The sequence below is a fragment of the Callithrix jacchus genome, chromosome 11, assembly GCF_049354715.1.
Source record: "Callithrix jacchus isolate 240 chromosome 11, calJac240_pri, whole genome shotgun sequence".
NCBI classification, from domain to species: Eukaryota; Metazoa; Chordata; class Mammalia; order Primates; family Cebidae; genus Callithrix; species Callithrix jacchus.
The window spans coordinates 62,515,397-62,530,349 of record NC_133512.1 but is presented as its reverse complement, the minus strand read 5'-3'; the positions used below and the strand labels follow the sequence as shown (position 1 = coordinate 62,530,349).

At 40.1% G+C, this 14,953-nt stretch overlaps 1 protein-coding gene across 7 annotated transcripts in view; it reads right to left on the bottom strand.

The window, feature by feature from the left end:
• TMEM243 (transmembrane protein 243) overlaps positions 1-14,953 on the bottom strand; it is a 150,811-nt gene that overhangs the window by 71,716 nt on the left and 64,142 nt on the right. For 5 of the 7 annotated variants that reach the window (XM_078342975.1, XM_078342976.1, XM_078342973.1 and 2 more), the window contains one exon: positions 1,458-1,538. The exons of the other annotated variants lie outside the window; for them this stretch is intronic. The gene's annotated coding sequence lies outside the window, so the exon portion shown is untranslated. The remainder of the gene's footprint in view (positions 1-1,457; positions 1,539-14,953) is intronic. 7 annotated transcript variants of the gene reach the window in all.

The window sequence follows — 14,953 nt, the reverse complement described above, 5'->3', positions numbered from 1 at the left end:
CCATTGCATCCAGCCTGGGTAACGATAGCAAAACTCCGTCTAAAAAAAAAAAAAAAAAAAAAAAAAAAGATTATGTAATTTGCAATGAGGGACAGTTTAACTTTCTTTTTTCCAATTGGGGTGCTTTTTATTTATTTTCCTTGACTAATTGCTCTGGCTAAACTTCTGTATGAATAGGAGTGGTAAAAATGGGATGAACATTCTTGTCTCGTTCCAGTTCTTAATGGAAAGACTTTCAGCCTTTCCCCATTCAGTATGATGTCAGCTTTGTGTTTGTCATATTTCACCTTTATTATGTTGAAGTATTTTACTTCTCTATCTGGTCTGTTGGGAGTTTTTTTTTTTTTTATCATGAAGGGGTGTTGAATTTTATCAAAAGCTTTTTCTGTATCTATTGAGATGATCATATAGTTTTAGTCCTTAATTCTGTTAATGGGATGGATCACATTTATTGATTTGCGTATATGTTGAACTATCCTTGCATCCTAGAATAAATCCCACTTTATCATGGTATATTTTTTTTTTTTTTTTTTTTTTTTTGAGACGGAGTTTGACTCTTGTTATCCAGGCTGGAGTGCAATGGCACGATATCGGCTCACTCCAACCTCCGCCTCCTGGGTTCAGGCAATTCTCCTCCCTCTGCCTCCTGAGTAGCTTGGATTACAGGCACGCGCCACCATGCCCAGCTAATTTTTTTGTATTTTTAGTAGAGACGGGGTTTCACCATGTTGAGCAGGATGGTCTGGATCTCTTGACCTCGTGATTCACCCGCCTTGGCCTCCTAAAGTGCTGGGATTACAGGCGTGAGCCACCGCGCCCAGCCCGGTGTATTTTTTTTATATACTGTTGATTCAGATTGCTAGTATTATGTTGAGGATTTTTTGTGCCTATGTTATCAGGGATATTGGCTGGTAGTTTTCCTTTCTGTTGTGTCTTTGTCTAGTTTTGATATCAGAGTAATGCTGGCCTTGTAGAAGGAATATAAAGATGGAAACTCTCTACTCTTTAATTTTTTTGGCATAGTTTAAGGAAAATTGGTGTCAGGTCTTCTTTATAAGTTTGGTAAAATTTTAGCAGCAAAGCCATTTGGTCTGGGACTTTCCTTTGTTGTGAAACTTTTAAATTATTGATTTGATATTGTTACTCATTATTGATCTGTTTAGGTTTTCTATTTATTTCAGATTCAATCTTGGTAGGTTTTATATGTCCAAGAAAATTTATCCATTTCTTCTGCATTTTCCAGTTTGTTAGTGTGAAGTCCCAGATGATCTTTTGTATTTCTGTAATGTAAGTTGTAATGTCTTCTTTTTCATTTCCTATTTGGTTATTTGGGTCTTCTTTCTTCTTTTTTTGGTCAGTCTAGGTAGTGCCTTACTGTGTTAGCTCATTATCAAACTGCTATAAAGACATACCTGAGATTGGGTAATTTATGAAGAAAAGAGGTTTTATAGACTCACAGTTTTGCATGGCCTGGGAGGACTCAGGAAACTTACAATCATGGCGGAAGGTGAAGGGGAAGCAGGCATATATTCACATGGCTGGAGGAGAGAGATAAAGAGAGATGGGAGAGGTGCTGCACACTGTTAAACAATCAGTTCTCTGGAGAACTCTATTACAAAACCAGCCGGGGGAAAGCCCACCCTTATGATTTAATCACCTCCCACCAGGACCCTCCTCCAACATTGAGGATTACAATTTAACATGAAATTTGGGTGGGGACATAACCAAACTATATCATTTTACCGTTGGCGCATCCAAAATTTCATGTCCTTCTCACATTTTAAAATGCAATTATGCCTTCCCAATAGGCCCCAAAATCTTAACTCATTCCAGGATTAACTCAAAAGTCAAGTCCACGGTCCAAAGTCTCATCTGAGACAAGGCTAGACCCCTTTTGAGTTTTACAGGCCTATAAGCCTATAAAATCAAAACAAGTTAGTTACTCCCAAGATACAATGGGAGCACAGACATTTGGTAAATACTCCCTTTCCAAAAGGGAGAAATTGACCGAAATGAAGGGATTACAGGCACCAAGCAAGTCCAACATGCAGTAAGGCAGTTATTAAATCTTAAAGCTTTAAAATGGTCTCTTTTGACTCGATGCTCATATTCATGCCACACTTATGCAAGGAGTGGGCTACCAAGGCCTTGGGCACCTCCATCCCTGTGGCTTTGCAGGGTATATCTCCCATGGCTGCTTTCATGGACTGGCATTGAGTGCCTGTGGCTTATCCGGGTTTATAGTGCAAGCAGTAGGTGGATCTAGCATTCTGGAATGTGGAGGATGGTAGCCCTCTTCTCACAGCTCTACTAGGTAGCACCCCAGTGAGGACCCTGTGTGAAGGCTCCAACTTCATATTTTCCCTCCATACTGCCCTAGTAGATGTTCGCCATAAGGGCTCTTCCCCTGGAGCAGACTGCTGCTTAGACATCCAGGCATTTCCATACATCCTCTGAAAGCTAGGTGGAGGCTCCCAATCCTCAACTCTTGCCCTCTGGGCATGCAACTGCAGGCTTAACACCACATGGAAGCCACAAAGGCTTGGGGTTTGTACCCTCTGAAGCAACGGCCTGAGCTCTACCTTGACCCCTTTTAGCCAGAGCTGGTACTGGAGTGTCACAATGCAGGGTGCCATGTACTGAGAGGCTCCACAGAGCAGTGGAGCCCAGGTCTGGGCCCATGAAAACATTTTTCTTTCCTTTGTCGCCAAGCCTGTGATGGGAGGGCCTGCTGCAAATGTCTCTGAAATACCTTGGAAGCATTTTCCCCAATGCCTTGGCTATTAACATTTGGCTCCTCTTTACTTATGCAAATTTATATAACCAGCTTGAATTCCTCCCCAGAAAATGGGGTTTTCTTTGCTACCACATGGTCAGGTTGCACATTTTCCAAACTTTTATGCTCTGCTTCTGTTTTAAATATAAGTTACAATTTTAGGTCATTTATTTGTTTAAGTAAATGAATGTAGGCTTTCAGAAGCAACCAGGCCACATCTAGAATGCTTTGCTTCTTAGAAATTTCTTCCACCAGGAGAGGTATCTGCCATTGCTAAGCCTTGAGTAGGCAGTTATAACCTTGACTGTGTAAACAAAGTTGACAAGAAATTTGAGCAGGGTGGACCCCACAGTAGCTCAGCAAGGCTTCTGCAGGCAGACTGTATCCCTGGCCTCCCTCCTTGCTGGGCAGGGCATCTTTGAAAAAAGGCAGCAGCCCTTCAGAAATTTATAAATAGAAAGCAGCAGATTTCCCAGCACAGCATTTAAGCTCAGATAAGGAACAGACTGCCTCCTCAAGTGGCTCCCTGACCCCTGTGTATCCTGACTGGGAGACACCTCCCAGCAGGGGCTGACAGATACCTCATACAGAAGAGCTCTGGCTGGCATCTGCCAGGTACCCTTCTGGGATGAAGCTACCAGAGGGAGGAACTGGCAGCAATCTTTGCTATTCTGTATCCCCTACTGGTGATTTTTAGGCAGGCAGGGTCTGGAATAGACCTCCAGGAAAACTCCAGCATACCTGTAGTAGAGGGGCCTGACTGTTAGAAGGAAAACAACCAAATAGAAAGAAATAGCTTCAACATCAACAGAAAGTACATCCACTCAGAGACCCTATCCAGAGGTCATCAACCTCAAAGACCAAAGGTAGATAAATTCATGAAGATGGGAAAAAACCAGCGCAAGAAGTCTGATAATTCCACAAACCAGAATGCCACTTCTTCTCCATTGGATTACAACTCCTCACCAGCAAGGGTACAAAACTGGACAGAAAATGAGTTTGATGAATTGACAGAAGCAGGCTTCAGAAGGTGAGCAATAACAAACTTCTCTGAGTTAGAGGAGCATGTTCTAACCCAATGAAGGAAGCTAAGAACCTTGAAAAAAAGGTTAGACAAAATGCTAACTCGAATAACTGGTTTAGAAAAGAACATAACCTCATGGAGCTGCAAAACACAGTATGAGAACTTTGTGAAGCATATAGAAGTTTCAATAGCCAAATCTATCAAGCAGAAGAAAGGATATCAGAGATTAAAAATCAACTCAATGAAATAAAGTAAGAAGATAAAATGAGAGAAAGAAAGAGTAAAAAGAAATGAACAAAGCCTCCAAGAAATATGGATTATGTGAAAAGGCCAAATCTACATTTGATCAGCGTACCTGAAAGTGATGGGGAGAATGAAACCAAGTTGAAAAACACTCTTCAGGACATTATTCAGGAGAACTTTCCCAATAACAAGGCAGGCCAACATTCAAATCCAGGAAGTACAGAGAACATGACAAAAATACCCCGTGAGAAGAGCAACCCCAAGATACATAATTGTCAGATTCACCAGGGTTCAAATAAAGGAAAAAATGCTAAGGGCAACCATAGAGAAAGGTTGGGTTAACCACAGAGGGAAGCCCATCAGACTCACAGTGGATCTCTCGGCAGAAACCCTATGAGCCAGAAGACAGTAGGGGCCAATATTTAACATTCTTAAAGAAAAGAATTTTCAACCCAGCATTTCATATCCAGCCAAATTAAGCTTCATAAGCAAAGGAGAAATAAAATCCTTTATGGACAAGCAACTGCTGAGACATTTTGTCACCACCAGGCCTGCCTTAGAAGAGCTCCTGAAAGAAGCACTAAACATGGAAAGGAACAACCAGTACATACCAAATTGTAAAAACCATTGATGCTATGAAAAAACTACATTAACTAATGGGCAAAACAACCAGCTAGCATCATAATGGCAGAATCAAATTTACATATAACAACATTAACGTTAAATGAAAATGGGCTAAATGCCTCAATTAAAAGACACAGACTGGTAAATTGGAAAAAGAGTCAAGACCCATCAGTGTGCTGTATTCAGGAGACCTGTCTCACAAGCAAAGACACACAAAGGCTCAAAATAAAGGGATGGAGGAAGACTTACCAAGCAATGGAAAGCAAAAAAGCAGGGGTTGCAATCCTAGACTCTGATAAAACAGACTTTAAACCAACGAAGATCAAAAGAGACAAAGATGTGCATTACATAATGGTAAATGAATCAATGCAAAAAGAAGAGTTAACTACACTAAATATATATGCACCCAATACAGGAGTATATAGGTTCTTAAAGACCTACAAGGAAACTTAGACTCCCACACAATAATAGTGGGAGACTTTAACATCTTACTGTCAATATTAGATAGATCAACGGGACAGAAAATTAACAAGGATATCCAGGACTTGAACTTAGCTCTGAACCAAGTGGACCTAATAGACATCTACAGAACTCTTCATTCCAAATCTATAGAATATATGTTCTTCTCAGCACCACATCACACTTATTCTAAAATTGACCACATAATTTGAAGCAAATGCAAAAGAACAGAAATTATAAGAAACTGTCTCTCAGACCACAGGGCAATCAAATTAGAAATCAGAATTAAGAAACTCACTCAAAACTGCACAACTACATGGAAACTGAACAACCTGTTCCTGAAGGACTACTGGATAAATAATGAAATGAAGGCAGAAAAAAAGATGTTATTTGAAACCAATGAGAATTAAGACACAAGGTATCAGAATCTCTGGGACACATTTAAAGCAGTGAGTAGAGGGGAATTTATAGTACCAAGTGCCTACAAGAGAAAGGAGGAAAGATCTAAAATTGACACCTTAATGTCACAATAAATAACTAGAGAAGCAAGAACAAAAAAATTCAAAAGCTAGCAGAAGACAAGAAATAATTAAGATCAGAGAACTGAAGGAGACAGAGACATGATAAACCCTTCAAAAAATCAATAAATCCAGGAGCTGGTTTTTCAAACTATACTACAAAGCTACAGTAATCAGAACAGCATGGTACTGGTACCAAAACAGAGATATAGACCAATGGAACAGAACAGAGGCCTCAGAAATAATGCCAAATTTATACCATCTGGTCTTTCACAAACCTGACAAAAACAAGCAATGGGGAAAGAATGGCAATCATTAAAAAATCTGGAGACAACAGATACTGGAGAGGATGTGGAGAATTAGGAATGTTTCACACTGTTGGTGGGAGTGTAAATTAGTTCAACCATTGTGGAAAACACTGTGGTGATTCCTCAAATATCTAGAACTAGAAATATTATTTGACCCAGCAATCCCATTACTCAGTATATATCCAAAGAATTATGAATGATTTGATTATAAAGGCACACGTACATGTATGTTTACTGTGGCATTGTTCACAATAGCAAAGACTTGGATCCAACCCAAATTCCCATCAATGACAGACTGGATAAAGAAAATGTGGCACATATACACCATGGAATACTATGCAGCCATAAAAAAGGATGAGTTGATGTCCATTGCAGGGACATGGATGAAGCTGGAAGCATCATTCTTAGCAAACTGACACAAGAACAGAAAAACAAACACCACATGTTCTCACACATAAGTTGATGTTGAACAATGAGAACACATGGACACAGGTAGGGGAACATCACACACCATGGCCTGTTGGGGGTGGGGGTCTAGAGAAGGGATAGCATTCGGAGAAATACCTAATGTAGATGATAGGGTGATGGACGCAGCAAACTACCATGGCATGTGTGTATCTATGTAACAAACCTGCACGTTCTGCACGTGTACCCCAGAACTTCAAGTACAATAATAATTTAAATAATGAAACAAAATAAAAAAGAAATTTCTTCCTCCAGATACCCTAAATCACCTCTCTCAAGTTCAAAGTTTACCATATCTCTAGTGCAGGGGCATAATGCCGCCAGTCTCTTTGCTAAAGCATAGCAAGGGTGACCTTTACTCCAGTTCCCAATGAGTTCCTCATCTCCATCTGAGATCACCTCAGCTTGGACTTCATTATACATATTACTACCAACATTTTTATCACAACAATTTAACAAGTGTCTAGGAAATTCCAAACTTTTCCTCATCTTCCTGTCTTCTTCTGAGCCCTCCAAATTGTTCTGATCTCTGCCTGTTACCCAGTTCCAAAGTGTCTTTCACATTTTCAGGTATCTTTATAGCAATGCTCCAATTTTCTATATTACTCCATTCTCAGACTGCTATAGAGACATTATCTGTGACTGGGTAATTTATAAAGAAAAGAGATTTAATTGACTCACATTTCCTCATGGATGGGGAGGTCTCAGAAGCCAGAAGAGAAAGGGGAAGGAGGCATATCTTCACATGGCTGGATACAGGAGGTAGGGCAAGGTGCTACTCACTTTTAAACTCTGTTCTCAGCAGAACTCTATCACAAGAAGAGCAAGTGGGAAGTCTGCCACCATGATTCAGTCACCTCCCACCAGGCCCCTCCTTCAACATTAAGGATTACAATTCAACATAAGATTTGGGTAAGGACACTGCCAAACCATATATATCACTTATTGACTTTATCTTTTCAAAAGACCAAATTTTTATCAATCATTTATATATATATAAATGGTGTGTGTGTGTTTAGCCCCTATTTTGTTTAGTTCTGCATTGAGCTTCATTTCTCTTCACTATCTTTAGCTTTGGTTTATTCTTGCTTCTCTGTTTCCTAGAGGTGCATCATTAGATTGTTTATTTGAAATCTTTTTAGTTGTCAAAGATATTTCCTGATGTAAATTTCCCTCTTAGCACTGGTTTTGATATATCCGATAGGTTTTGGTATGTTGTATTTCCATTTTCATTTTTTACACAAACTTTTTTTTATGTCCTTCTTAATATTTTCATTGACTCAATAGTCATTCAGGAGCATGATATTTAATTTCATTAACTTGTACAGTTTTCAAAGTTCCTCATTATCAATTTCTAATTTTATTGACGTATGAGAAGATACTTGATATGACTTCAATTTTTAAAAATGTGTTGAGGCTTATTTTGTGGCCTAACATAGGGTCTATCCTGGAGAATTCTCCATATGCTGATAAGAATCATTTACATTTTGCAGCTGTTGAGTAAAATGTTCTGTACATGTCTGTTAGGTCCTTGTGCTCTAAAGTGCAGTTTAAATCCAATGTTTCCTCTTAATTTTTAGGTTAGTTTGTCTGGTACTGAGAGTGTGTTGCTGAAGTTCGCAACTGTTATTGCATTGCATTCTCTTAATTTAAATATAGTATTTGCTATATATATAAGGGGTGCCCCGTTATTGAGTGCATATATACTTAGAATTATCTCCTTCTGTTGATTTGATTATTTTATCATTGTATAGTGACTTTTTGTCTCTTTTTACTGTTTTTGACATAAAGTCTGTTTTATTTGGTGTAATTATAGCTACTCCTGATCACTTTTTCTTTCTATTTGTGTAAAACATCTTTTTATATCTCTTTATTTTCAATTTTCAGTCTGTGTATCTTTACAAGTGAGTTTCTTGAAGGCAGCATATAGTTGGGTCATGTGCTTTTGTTTGTTTGCTTGTTTTTTATAATCCACTCAGCCAGTTTTCTGTCTTTTATGTTGAAAATCTAATATGTTTATATTCAAGCCTATTATAAATATGTGAAGACTTATTCCTCTTATTTTATTAATTGTTTTCTGGTTGTTCAGTATATCCTTTGTTATCTTCTTTCTCTCTTATTATCATTGTAGTTTGTGATTTTCTGCAGTGGTAATATTTGAGTCCTTTTTCTTCCTCATTTGCATGCCTGCTCTACCAGTGAGTTTTATACTTTTGTGTGTTATTATGATCATCTATATTTTCCTTTGGCTACCAGATATAGAGGTCCCTTAGGCATTTCTTACAGGGCTAGTCTACTGATGAATTCCCTCAGTTTCTGCCAATCTAGGAAAAACTTTCTTGCTTCTTCATTTTTGAATGATAATTTTGCTGGTTGTAGTATTCTTGGTTGATAGTATTGTTTGCTTTCAGCAGTTTGAATACATCATCCCATTCTTTCTGAGCCTGTAAGGTTTTTGCTGAGAAACCAGCTGTTAATCTAATGAGAGTTCCCTTATATGTTACTAGATATCTTTCTTTTGCTTTTTATAGAATTGTTTCTTTGTCTCTGACATTTGGTAATTTTACTATAATGTGTCTTAAAGAAGTTTTTTGAGCTGTGTCAATTTGGAAATTTTTGAGGTTCTTGTATCTGTATACCTCAATCTCTTGCTGGACTTGGTAAGTTTTCAGCTATTATTTTATAATATAGGTTTTCTATGTTTTTCCCTTTTCTTTACCTTCTGAATCACCAAAAATTTAAATTTTCTTTGGCTCCTTCATAGTATTCTATATGTCATGTAAGCTGTCTTCATTCTTCTTTATTCCTTTTATTTCTCTAATATGCATCATAAACTTTGATTTCAGTAAATGGCAGAGTTTGACAGAGAAATAGCTTTGTAGGTAAACACTGAGATTATGTTATTATAACATGTTTCTCCTTTGGTTTGTATTACACAGATATATATGCATATATGTGTATATATATGAAGAATATATAAATATAAAAAGGAAATATATATATTAAATGTAAGCATTACTTCCTAAAAATTCATAAAATATTTTTCTTTTCAGTTAATAAAAGTGTCCAACTGGTCCAGAGCTGAGTTCAAGTCCCATATATCCTTGTTAATTTTCTGTTCTGTTGATCTGTCTAATATTGACAGTGGGGTATTAAAGTCTCCCATTATTATTGTGTGGGAGTCTAAGTATATGTGTAGGTCTCTAGGAACTTCCTTATGAATTTGGTGCTCCTGCATTGGGTGCATATATATTTAGGGTAGTTAGCTCTTTTTGTTACATTGATCCCTTTACCATTATATAATGCTCTTCTTTGTCTCTTTTGATCTTCGTTGGTTTAAAGTCTGTTTTATCAGAGACTAGGATTGCATCCCCTGCTTTTCTTGCTTTCTATTTGCTTGGTAAATATCCCTCCATCCCTTTATTTTAAGTCCATGTGTGCCTTTGCACGTGAGATGGGTCTCTTGACTACAGCACACCGATGGGTATTGACTCCTTATCCAATTTGCCCATCTGCATCTTTTAATTGGAGCATTTTGCCCATTTACATTTAAGATTAATAATTTTATGTATGAATTTGATCCTGTCATTATGCAATCTGCTTATTTTGCCTGTTAGTTGATGCAGTTTCTTCATAGTGTCGATGGTCTTTGTTTTGTTTGATATGCTTTTGCAGTGGCTGGTACTGATTTTTCCATTCCATATTTAGTGCTTCCTTCAGGAGCTCTTGTAAGGCAGACCTGGTGGTGACAAAATATCTCAGCATTTGCTTGTCTGTCAAGTATTTTATTTCTCCTTCACTTATAAAGGAGATGAGTTTGGCTGGATATGAAATTTTGGGTTGAAAATTCTTTTTTTTAAAGAATGTTGAATATTGGCCCCGACTCTCTTCTGGTTTGTAGGGTTTGTGCAGAGAGATCCACTGTTAGTCTGATGGGCTTCCCTTTGTGGGTAACCTGATTGTTCTCTCTGGCTGTCTTTAATATTTTTCCCTTCATTTCAACCTGGGTGACTCTGATGATTATGTGTCTTGGGGTTGCTCTTCTTGAGGAGCATTTTTATGGTGTTTTCTGTATTTCATGAATTTGAATGATGACCTGCCTCACTAGGTTGGGAAAATTCTCCCAGATAATATCATGAAGAGTGTTTTCCAACTTGGTTCCATTCTCCCTGTCAGTTTCAGGTACACCAATTGAATGTAGGTTTGGTCTTTTCACATAGTCCCATATTTCTTAGAGGCTTTGTTCATTCCTTTTCATCCTTTTTTTTTTCCTAATCTTGTCTTTACACTTTAATTCATTAAGCTGATCTTCAATCTCTGATACCGTTTTTTTCTGCTTGATCAATTCATCTATTGATATTTGTGAATGCTTCACAAAGTTCTTGTGCTGTGTGTTTCAGCTCCATCCATTCATTTATGTTCTTCTCTAAAGTGGTTTTTCTACTTAACAATTCCTCTAACCTTTTTTCAAGGTTCTTAGCTTCCTTGCACTGGATTAGAACATGCTCTTTTAGCTGAGAGGATTTTGTAATTACCCATTTTCTGAAGCCTATTTCTGTCAATTCATCAAACTCACTCTCTGTCCAGTTTTGTTTCCTTGCTGGCAAGGAGTTGTGATCCTTTGGAAGTGAAGAGACATTCTGGTTTTTGGAATTTTCAACCGTTTTTCACTGGTTTTTCTTCATCTTCATGAATTTATCTAACTTTGATATTCACTGTTGGTCAACTTTGAATGGGATTTCTGTGTGGATGTTCTTTTTGTTGATGTTGATGCTATTCCTTTCTGTTTGTTAGTTTTTTCTTCTAACAGGCCCCTCTGCTGCAGGTCTGCTGGAGTTTGATTGAGGTCCACTTCATACTCTGTTTGCCTGGGTATCACCAGCAAAGTCTGCATAACAGCAAGGATTTCTGCCTGTTTCTTCCTCTGGAAGTTTGCCATATGCCAGCCAAAGCTCTCCTGTATGAGGTGTCTGTCGATTCCTGCTGGAATCTGTCTCCCAGCCAGGAGGCACAGGGGTTAGGGACAAATTTGAGAGATGCAGACTGTCCTTTGGCAGAGGTCAAGTGCTATGCTGGGAGATCTGCTGCTCTCTTCATAGCTGTCAGGCAGGAATATTTAAGACTGCTGAAGCTGTGCCCACAGCCACCCCATCCCCCACTTGCTCTGTCCCTGGGAGATTGGAGTTTTATCTATAAGCCCCTGACTGGGGCTGCTGCCTTTCTTTCAGAGATACTGTGCCCAGAGAGAAGGAATCTAGAGAGGCAGTCTAGCTACAGTGACTTTGCGGAGCTGTGGTGGGTTCCACCCAGTTTGAACTTCCCAGTGGCTTTGTTTACACTATAAGGGGAAAACCACGTTCAAGCCTCAGTAATGGTGGATGCCCCTCCATACACCAAACTTGAGCATCCCAGGTTCACTTAAGATTGCTGTGCTGACAGTGAGAATTTCAAGCCAGTGGATTTTAGTTTGCTGAGCTTTGTCAGGGTAGGATCTGCTGACCTAGACCATTTGGCTCCCTGGCTTCAGCCCCCTTCCCAGGGGAGCAAACGGTTCTGTCTCACTGGCTTTCCAGGCCCCACTGGGGGATGAAAAAAAACTCCTGCAGCTAGCTCAGTGGCTGCTGAAATGGCCACACAGTTTTGTGCTTGAAACTCAGGGCCCTGGAGGCCTAGGCACCCAAGGAAATCTCCTAGTCTACCCAAAGGAATCTGGGACAGGGTGCACCATTCCTCATAGCACAGTCCCTTAAGGCTTCCCTTGGCTAGGGGAAGGATTTCCTCAACTTCTTGCATCTCCTGGGTAAGGCGATGCCCCACTCTGCTTCTGCTTACCCTCCATGGGCTGCACCCACTGTCTAACCAGTCCCAATGAGGTGAGCTGGGTACCTCAGTTGGAAATGCAGAAATCACCCATCTTCTGCATTGATCTCCCTGGAAGCTGCAGACCTGAGCTGTTCCTATTCAGCCATCTTGCCAGTCCAAAAAAAAAAAACACAATTTTTTTTTTGAGACAGAGTCTCACAGTCACCCAGGCTGAAGTGCAGTGGTGCAATATTGGCTCACTGCAACCTCTGCTTCCTGGGTTAAAGTGATTCTCTCACCTCAGCCTTCTGAGTAGCTGGGATTACAGGCACTCACCATCATGCCCAGCTAACTTTTGTATTTTTGTAGAGATGGGGTTTTACCATGTTGGCCAGGCTGGTCTTGAACTCTCGACCTCAGGTAATCTGTCTGCCTCAGCCTCTTAATGTGCTGGAATTACAGGCATAAACTGCCAGTCCCATCCCATTTTGAGCTATAAAATTTGATGGCCCTGCTGGATTTTAGATTTGTATGATTCCTGTAACCCCCTTGTTTTGGCCAATTTCTTCCATTGGAATGGTTGTATTTATCCAATACCTCTACCCGCATTGTATCTAGGAAGTAACTAGCTTGCTTTTGATTTTACAGGCTCATAGGCAAAAGGGACTTGCCTTGTCTCAGATGAGACTTTGGACTATGGACTTTTGGGTTAATGCTAAAATGAGTTAAAACTTTGGGGGACTGTTGCAAAGGCATGATTGGTTTTGAAATGTGAGGACAGGAAATTTGGAGATGAGAAAGGCAGAATGATATGGTTTCAATGTATTCCCACTCAAATCTCAACTTGAATTGGATCTCCCATAATTTCCACATGTACTGGGAGGGACCCAGGGGGAGGTAACTGGATCATGAGGACAGGTCTTTCTCATGCTGTTTTTGTGATAGTGAATAAGTCTCACCAGAGCTGATGGGCTTATTAGGGATTTCTGTTTTTCCTTCTTCCTCATTTTCTCTTGTCACCACCATGTAAAAAGTGCCTTTCACCACTTGCCATGATTCTGAGGCCTCCCCAGCTATGTGGAATTTTAAGTCCAATTAAACCTCTTTTTCTTCCCAGTCTTGGGTATGTCTTTATAAGGAATGTGAAAACAGATGGATACACCCACTTTTGTGTAAACTCAGCCAGAGGACACAACTTCCTGCTTTCCTGGGAAGCACCTTGATAGCAGGGGATGTGATCCTACCCACCTCTGTTTTTGATAGCTAGGCAGGTGATGCTTGCTAGAGCTTCTGGCTCAACAGCCTCACTTCTTTGTGAACTCAGCTGGAGGGCACAGCTTCCTGCTGTTTCAGGAAACACCCAGATTGCAATGCTGCATGACCCCACCCAACCATACTATTGATAACCAGGCAGGCAACTCTTGCTAGAGATTCTGGTCCAGTGGCCTTGTTTCTGTGTGAACTCAGCTGGAGGATACAGCTGCCTGTTGTCACAGAAAATACCCCAAAGGCAGAGCACATGGCCCCACCTACACCACCACGGAAAGCCAGGCAGGCAATGCCTTCTAGAACATTCAGCCTGGCAGCCCTACTTCTGCATGAGCTCAGCTAGAGGGCACAGCTTCCTGTTGTTTCAGGAAATACCTGGACAGCATGGCACATGACCCCACACCACTGCCACTAGTAGCCAGGCAGGCAACACCTGCTAGAACTTCTGGCTCAGTGGTCTCACTTCTATGGGAATTTAGCTGGCAGATGCAGTCTCCTGTTGTCCCAGGAAGCACCTAGGTAGCAGAACAGATGTGTGCACTCACTACCACTGCCAGTGAGTCATGCCTCCCAGAACTTCTGGCCCAGGAGTCCTACTTCTGCCTGAAATTACAGAAAGTCACAGCCTCCTGTTGCCCTGGACACTTTTTGATCACAGGGTAGGCAATTCCACCACCCCCACCTCCCACAGCCAGACAGGTGACACCTGTGAGAGCTTCCCACTCAGCAGTCCCACTTTTGACAGAACTCTGTAGGCAGGTATAACTCTGTGTTTCTCCAGGAAGCACACTGACAGCAGATTAAGGCCAACCTAGCAACGATACATCTAGCATGCCAACCATGGACCCTGTCTGAAGGAACCTCATAAACCAGAACACTCAACAAAAGAAATGTTGGCATAGAGACAGTAATTGGATGGGACTTCCCCAAGACCCAGGAGCAGAATAAAATCAAAACCAGTCACCCAAGCCTACCTTATACCATAATCTAACCCCCAAGGATATCAAAGAAGAAAAAAGAAAAAAAATCCATCAAAGATGGTAACTTCAAAATAGAAGGAACATCAGCCCACACAGATGAGAAGGAATCAGCACAAGAACTCTGGCAATTCAAAAGGCACATGTAGGAGAGTGCCCTCATTCCTCCAAATGACTGCACTAATTCTCCAGCAAGTGTTCTTAACTAGGTTGAGATGGCTGAAATGTCAAAAATAGAATTCATTTGGATAGGAACAAAGATTATTAAAATTCAGGAGGAGAAGGTCCAACAGAATCTAAGAATCACAATAAAATGATACTGGAGCTTACAGACTAAATAACCAGTGTACAAAAGAATATAACTGTCCTAATAGAGATGAAAAACACACTACAAAAATTTCATAATGCAATTGCAAGTATTAACAGCAGAATAGTATAGACAAAGCTGAGGAATGAATCTCAGAGCTTAAGGACTGGCTCTCTGAAAT